Raw genomic sequence first — 9,307 nt, forward strand, 5'->3', positions numbered from 1 at the left:
TTATAACTTTATGGGTACCTATGGGTTGCTTGGAGATGTTCGACTAATTATGGGCACGTGAAACACTTTTCTAGGATCTCGAAAAACCACTTTAAAACTGAAAAAAGCAACCAGGATTTGTTTAAAAAAGAGTAAATAGTAAAAATAAAATGATACGACTTACGAGTAACACCAAAGCACCACGAAAGCCCGCTCGATAAAATACCTACCTACTGATTAAAATATATTTTTAAGAAAAGTTGCACGAACAAACTCTTTGTTTACCGTGTGTTTTATCGTGCTCATTTGATGATTATTGAATGTTTTTTAACGTGCATAAATATAAACTTATCATAATAATGATAATTATTAAATGTATCAAATAAAAACGTCTATATGTAGGTTGTTTACTATAAGCATTTTTTGTTATTCGTTAAAACGTTATTGGAATTTAAAAGTACGATACATTAAAAATTGGCCTTTTTACGAATCCTTTCTTGCAAGGACTATTTTAAGCGTTTAGTTAAACAAAACACATAAATAGTTATTAAAAAACGCAGTGAAATATGTTTCGCAACTCAGATACAATCAAGGTGTTACTTAATAATTAGCTTGATTTATGTAATGAATAAAATAATAATGCTGTTTTTTGTTAAGGTGACCTTCCGTTGCCCACGTTGTGATAAATAGAAGATATGGAGGAGATTGATCCATTCGGTCGTCGTTGTAACGTTATTTACCTTATATTTCATACTTAAAAAGAACATAAGAAAGTGATTTTAATATTTGGCGTGAGATTTAGGTAACAATTGTAAACGACTTTTCAGAACAAAATTTTTATAACGAAAACAATTAAGTTTACTTTAAAAGAAAGATTATTATCTGTTGCAAGCACATCACATTGCTCGCAATCTGAACATTGAAATGAGAACGAAATCGTGTATAAATAAGTACCTGCATATATTTTTATGGATATATTTTTTTTTGTTATAATACACTCACCGGCACGGAAACTTGGCCAAGCATAAAATTTGTGATAACTTTAATTTTTTTCAATTTACACTGCAAATTTAAGCCAATTTTGATCGTTGTTCATCCAATTAACGTCTTTAATACGTAATTAAACATAAATAATGTTTTTTTTTAGTTTATAATGAAGTTTAAGCGCAAAATCACATTTACACAAAATTAAACACTGCAGTTTTGAGCACTAGTAATAAAAACTGTTTGAACTGTTTGATCTTTGGTGAGCTTTTTAATATCGCGTGTTTCCTTCTCTAGCCCTTATGACCGCCTGCATTCGGTCTGGCATGATTTGGATGACATTTTTGATGTTTTGTTGCGACAAGTCGCTCCAGGCAATCAATGCAGCATCTTGAAGCTGGTTAAGAGTTTGTGGTGGGTTCGATGCTGTTTTAATTGTCTTTTTTAGCTTATCCGAAATATGCTCTATTGGATTTAAGTCGGGGCTGCGAGCTGGCCACTGCAATTTTTGAATACCAACCTCCTGAAGGTACTCATTTACGATTTGAGCGACGTGAGGATGTGCATTATCATGCATTAAAATGAATTGGTCATATCCAATAAACCCTCCAAAGGGTAAAACATGTTCTTGAAGGATATCCTCGACGTATCGTGTTGCAGTTAGAGCGTTATTGACGATGACCAATTCTGTACATGCATCAGAACTAACGCCACCCCATACCATTATAGAGCCTCTACCAAAACTCACTGCTGGAGTGCTACTAATCGCCAGATATCGTTCAACTTTCCTTCTTCACGCACTTTGTCGACCATCAGATGCATTTAAAGCAATCCTGCACTCATCCTTTAACAAAACCTCTGCCCTTTTCTCATGAGACCGTTAGCATGTTCGGGGGCAAATTGAAGTCGAGGTGCTCTATGCTGTGGGAGAAGCTGTGGGCCACGGGCTAGTCTTCTTGCCCTTAAATTAACTTCCTCTATACATCTTCTCACCGTACGCTCACTAACAATTACGTTCCTGGGGATTTGAAACCGCTGCTGGATCTCGACAGCAGTAAGGAAGCGATTTCTTAAAATCTCTAACACAATAAAACGGTCGTCATGAGCTGACGTCCAACGTAAACCACCACTACCTGGTCTGCGTGTGCAGAGGCTAGTCTCTTGCTACCGTTTTAGTGCATATTGGATCGAAGAACGCGGTACATTAGGGGTAGTAGCCACTTCACGATGGGTTATCCCTTGTTCGAGTAATGCCACTGCTTGTGCTATCTGACTTGGTGACAAAGGCATTTTTATGGATTTTTAGGCGCCTTTAGATGTTTATTTATCACAATAAAACCAAAGAACTTCGACAACTTAACACTTGCAAATTCCACAACACAATTCAAAACGTAGAGTTCGTCGGATAAATGACACGATTCAACTAAACTTCAGAATCCAAACCAATATGCCCTTCAACTCAGTTAAATATCCTCTTAGAAATAACGTAAACATTATTTCTACCCACTTATACAATAAGAAAAAAGTTAGACACACTTAAAAATTTGTTATCGCATGTTATGAGTTTGGCCAAGATTCCGTGCCGCTGAGTGTATTTAATATTATATAGCGAGTACAAAAAAAGACTTATATTCATAATTATACGGTTATTTTTATATATTAAGTAATTGAAAGGATGGAATTTTTATATTTTATGATGTTTATAAATGTCATTAAAACGTAAACAAACTTAAAAATATAATTTAATTCATTTCATATTTACAAATATATTTATTACAGAAAACTGCACAGCTAAAGTTCTCAGTTACTTTACAAATGAGGTCACAGTTAACATGCGCGTGGTGTAATAAAATATCAAACAATAAGATATCTATTTATGCATGTTCGGGTATAGCTTCGACGTTTATGAACCGTTTTTGATAATTCTTTTTTGTTGGAAAGGAGATAGCCATGGTGTGGTACCATGATAAGGAAACCAAGATCTGATGAATGAGATGATGAACTGATCCCAGAGAAATCGAGGGAAACTTGAAAATCCGCATAACTTTTTACTGGGTGTACCGATTTTGATAATTTTTAATTTAATCGAAAACCGGTGTTTATCATGTGGTCACATTTAAATTTCAGCGATATCTGATAACAACTTTTGGAGTAATCTTTGATAATGCGTAATTACTTGACTAAATTTTCGATACAACTTGTCGATATAATTGATGTCGGTTTTTTTTTCGTTTGCCTGCAAACACAATTATAGGCGATGTCATCATCACTGCTATATCAGAAAAATCTTTGGAAATTCTCATCTACGCCTTTTTTGAAGTCAGCTAAAAATACATGGTGATTGTTCCTTTTACATCTCAACAATAGATAATATAGTGATTTTTAAAGTATTGTTGTACCTTTTTTTAGATATATTACTGTACGTAGGTACTTAAAAATGTTTTTTTTTTTTAAATTACAAAGCCAGCAACCGAGAGTAGCATATGGACGCCTGCATCATCAGAAGCATCGCAAGCGCGCTGCCGACTCTACTCCGACCCTCCTTAAAAGCTCTGGCTACCTCGCCGCAGCTCACCACAGGAGCACAGTATTTGAGAGCAGTATTATTTGGCTGCCATCTTCGTTAAGGTTGAGTTACTTCCCCAGATGATATTACCTACTGTGTCCTAACTCAATGAATTTAATAATACTATTTTTAATTTCATACATAAACATAGCATGCGTCACTGTTAATATTCTGTGTACGCGCTTAATTAAGCGATAAACACGAAACCTAATTTACTTAATTAGACAATAATTATCTGATTTATCATTAGTTTTATTCGTAATTTCGTTTATTTAATATAACCATACAGTAGAAAACTTATAATTTAAAATAACATTTTTAAAGTATTTATTGATGTCCCGTATGTGCCTACTAGGCTTCACTATAGGCAAGTCTATTCAAGAAAATATTTATTTTCTAAAATATTTATATATATATATATATACTAGCTGACCCCGCAAACGTTGTTTTGCCATATATGTTATTAACACCCTTAATCCCCACCCCCCTATAACTTAGGGGTATGAAAAATAGATGTTGGCCGATTCTCAGACCTACCCGATATGCCCACAAAATTTTATTAAAATCGGTCGAGCCGTTTCGGAGGAGTTCAATGTTTAACACCATGACACGAGAATTTTATATATTAGAAAGATATATAGTAATGTGTAATGTGTTTTTACTTACGACCGAGTATTATTTTAAAAAATCCGTTATCCTTTCATAATATGTAGTAGACTTTGATTATATCGCGTATTTCCGCTTTCGCGATAGTACCTGTGCGAAATGTGGAAATTTGTTTACATACTTACAATATGATTTTTACACATTAGGTACCATTATTAGAAAAGTTATCTGATAAAAAATATGACAATGTCATTGTTTTCATAATTCGTCACTGTCATTCATTACTGTTTACTGTCTCTTAGTTAATTCCACAATATAAAACTAAGTTGTTTTAATTATTTTTTATATGCGACTAGCTTTCATTTTTATTTTTTGGTCGTACCAGCTCAAAAATCTTTGTGCGCTCATGCACAACACTTGCTGAAGATCATAACATGATCAAATGCATATTTTACGATTCTATAAAGGACATACTGACAAACATGCATTTTTGTATATTATATAGAAGATGTCAGAATTTAGACATTGGTCTAAGCGTCAGATAATATAATATGTAGGTATAAAAAATATCTATAAACGGATGAAATCCGTATAAGGAGAAGGTTCAATCTTGATTCGGTAATATATTACCGAATTTTATTATTATTTGAGTTATTCTGTAAAAAAAAAAGTAGCGATCGGTGTAACAATATACGCATCTATTATATCATATTCACACCAATTTATGTTTTTATAATAATAATAGGTACTTTATATAACAGTTATAAATCTTATAAAGATAAAAAGGAATTGCAGAAATGTACCTACCCGTATATCTCTAACTTCTGAACGATTGTACCAAATCTGATAATGCTTTTTTTATTTTGAGTTTGTTATTATTAACACAGTTTGTATAAAATAAAATTTAAAAAAAAATCACACAAATGTGGCAGTACCTACGAACTTCGCCGGGTTAGCTAGTATAATATAATACTTAGTAAGATTATGATTAATCAAATTACCTAGTCATGGAAAATTTAATGTAGGTGACCTACACTCCAATGCCGGAGTGCATTGTTCAGAAGGATTATAAAAACTTAATTTAACGATATCATCAGTCCTCTCAAATTATGTAAAATTTACAAATAAAAATTTCAAGGAAAAAAACTAAATATATGAAATTGTATTGAATTCAATTTTAGTATTCGCATGTAATAACTTTTTAGTTGTTAAACATTTTTAACAATAAACGCCTTATCACTAGCTATGAGTCTATGACGTCAAATGAATTTCTTATTTCGTAGTAATTATACACACTATTGTTATGTAATTTGTTATCTGTACTTACTAAAAAAAAAGTGTGTGCGAAAATATTTTTTATTTTTATGTTATGGTTTAAAAAAAGTTCATGAATTTTCTCGTACTTCTAATATTTTGTTTTAAGTTGCCTGGTCATTATTTTGATTCTCCAAAGGAAGTAATATTCTTAAAACTTTATATTTTCGTTTCATATAATGACTAGCTGGGCAGTTTTAACCGTGTAACGTCCAAAGGACCCGCAAAAATGTCGGGACATAATATATCTACAATTTTGACCGACTTCAAAAAAAGGAGGAGGTTACTCAATTCGACCGATATTTTTTTATGTATGTTCGGGGAAACCAGGATCTGGTGATGAAATCGCAGAGAAACCGAAGGGAATCCTCGAAAATCGTAGTGACGACTGGTGCGTTTATTTTTTTTCGCTAACATAGATTGCATTGCTTGTCTATGTAATTAAAGTCGTTTTTTTAGTTTGCGAGCAAACACAATTATATGTATTACTAGCAGTGCCCGCGGCTTCGCCCGCGTTGAAATCAGTGTGTCACAACGTTTTCCCGGTAAACTTCCAGTAAAACTCTCGTCAAAATCGGCTTAGACGTTCCGTAAACCTTCCTCTTGAAGTCCTCTCCCCATTAGTGAAACCGCATGAAAATCTGTTCAGTAGATTTTGACTGAATCGATCACATACACTTTTGGGGACTTTGTTTTATAATACACTAACTGTTGCCCGCGACTACGTCTGCGTGAAGCGCGCGTCGCGTCGTACATAATCGTTCGTTGAATTCCTCAGAATTGTGGTATGAAATAATGTAGTAATAATATAGTATTGTAGTGTAAATATGTTTAAAATATACTGCATGCAATTTAGTTTTGACCGACTGGGGTAGTACCTCGACCTTACAGAAGATCACAGCTAAATAATACTCTTTTCAAGCATTATTGTGTTCCTGTTGGTGAGTAAGGTGACCAGAGCTCCTGGGGGGATTGGGGATTGGGTCGGCAACGCACTTGCGATGCTTCTGGTGTTGCAGGCGTCTATAAGCTACGGTGATCGCTTACCATCAGGTGAGCCGTACGCTTGTTTGCCGACCTAGTGACATAAAAAAAAAAAAAATAGTTTTTAATACGGTTCTAAGTAAATATGTGCCACGGAATAGCGTAACGCACGCTCCTCCGTGACGATCCGGGGTAAATAAAAAAGTATTCTAGTAACGTAAAGGTTAGATATTGTAAAAAAAAAATGTGTTTTGTACTACTTATAAGTGATCAATATAAATGTTTCTTGAACACATAGGGTTGCAAACGCGGTTATTTTCCTTTAAACCGACCCTGCTGTATATTTTTCATACAAACTATCAACCCCAATTAAACCCTCTTAGCGGTGGAATATCGCAAAATCCGTTCTTAGCGGACGTCTACTAACTATAATCTACCTCCCTGCCAAATTTCATCTTTGTCCATCCTGGATGGATGGACCATCCAGCGGTTTTTGAGTTCTCGTGATGAGTGAGTAAGTAACATTTCTCTTTTATATATTCATAAATTACGATGCATTATTTGGTCGCCTTTCTACAATCTATAGAGCATACATTTTAAATTTTAAGTCTCTTACTTCAAAAACATAGGACTTTCATACAAACTTCCAACCCCTGTTTTATCCCCTTAAGGGTCGAGTTTCGTAAAATCAGCTCTTAGCGGATATTTACACCCTATAAGGAACCTACCTGCCAAATTTTAAGTTTGTAGTTTCGGAGATTTCGTGATGAGGGAGTCAACCTACCATCCCCCGTTTTAACCCCAAAAAGGAGTTGATTTCTAAAGATACATTATTTGAACACCTTCTCACCATCTAAAGAGCAAACATTTTAAATTTTAAGTCTCTTACTTCAAAATCATAGGACTTTCATACAAACTTCCAACCCCCGTTTTATCCCCTTAGGGGTTGAGTCTCGTAAAATTAGTTCTTAACGGATGTCTACGCCCTATAAAAAACCTACCTGGCAAATTTCAAGTTTTTAGGTGTTATAGTTTCGGAGATTTCGTGATGAGTGAGTCAATCTACCATCCCCCGTTTTAACCCCAAAAGGGAGTTGCTTTCTAAAGATACATTATTTGGACACCTTCTCACCATCTATAGAGCATAAATTTTAAATTTCAAGTCTCTTACCTCAAAAACATAGGACTTTCATACAAACTTCCAACCCCCGTTTTACCCCCTTAGGGGTCGAGTTTTGTAAAACCCGTTTTTAGCAAATATCTACGCCCTATAAGGAGCCTATCTGCTAAATTTCAAGTTTATAGGTGTTATAGTTTCGGAGATTTCGTGATGAGTGAGTAAACCTACCATCCCCCGTTTTAACCCCAAAAGGGAGTTGATTTCTAAAGATTCATTATTTGGACACCTTTTTATCATCTATAAGGTATACATTTTAAATTTCAAGTCTCTTACTTCAAAAACATGGGACTTCCAAACAAACTTCTACCCCCCGTTTTACCCCCTTAAGGGTCGAATTTCGTAAAATTCGCTCTTAACGGATGTCTACGCCCTATAAGGAGCCTTTCTGCCAAATTTCAAGTTTGTAACTGTTATAGTTTCGGAGATTTCGTGATCAGTGAGCCAAGCTACTATCCCCCGTTTTAACCCCAAAAAGGGGTTGATTTCTAAAGATACATTATTTGGACACCTTTTCACCATCTATAGAGCTTACATTTAAAATTTCAAGTCTCTTACTTCAAAAACATAGGACTTTCATACAAACTTGCAACCCCCGTTTTACCCCCTTAGGGGTCGAGTTTCGTAAAATCCGTTCTTAGCGGATGCCTACGTCCTATAAGGAGCCTACTTGCCAAATTTCAAGTTTGTAGGTGTTAAAGTTTCGGAGATTTCGTGATGAGTGAGTGACCTTTCGCTGTTATATATATTATTATAGATTTTGGATTTCCAACTATGTCTATGTCTATGTGTTTATGTATCAAATTTCATTTCAGTCAATTCAGTACTTTTTTCAGAAAAGCAAACAAACATCCATGAAAACTTTCGTATTTATAATAGTAGGTATTTGCGCATTACGTAATAAACGTATTTTTGGAGAAAGAACCGAGTGCTAATAATAAGCGATTATTTATCAAATTATCGTAATACAGTAAACTATTTACCCCTATTATAAAATACTTACGAAATATTGATAAAAATTATGCGAATATCTTAATTTACGTGTTTATAATAAATAAAAATTCAAGGCGAAGTTATATAGGCGATAATATGCGATAATACCTTTCCAATATAGTATCCTAAAAGACCTAAATATTGTATATCATTCACTGCGATGCGGCATTAATGAAAACATTTTAACATAGAGATATCAATACTTTTTGTTGTGTTCACACATACATACATTTATATGTATGTATAAATTACGGCTCCGAGTAAACATACACGCATATTATGCATTACAATTTAATTATTAATACGCGTAGACGAAAAAATTTTATACATTTCGATAGTATTTTAGTGCTTGACATAATTATTTTTTATCTAAAAAATACATTTTATATCTAATCACTAGACATGCCTCCAATGAGTAATCATTCTTTAACCTAAAGACAAACCGAAACAAATCGATTATTAAAGACTGCTATTAAGTAATAGTATGAGTAACGATAAAAACCGACATGTATTTATATTGACAAGTTTTACAACGTCAAATCAATTAAATACGCATTATTAAAAATAACTCGATATAATAGCCTCATACTCGTCAGATCTCGATCAAACATAAAAGATAAAGCACCAGTCTCCTTGGAGGCGTGCAAAATACAGTTAAATTATGAATCTCCTCCTTTTTGTAAGTCAGTTAAAAAATATTTCCG

The sequence above is a fragment of the Melitaea cinxia genome, chromosome 17 (genome assembly GCF_905220565.1).
Source record: "Melitaea cinxia chromosome 17, ilMelCinx1.1, whole genome shotgun sequence".
Taxonomy (NCBI): Eukaryota; Metazoa; Arthropoda; class Insecta; order Lepidoptera; family Nymphalidae; genus Melitaea; species Melitaea cinxia.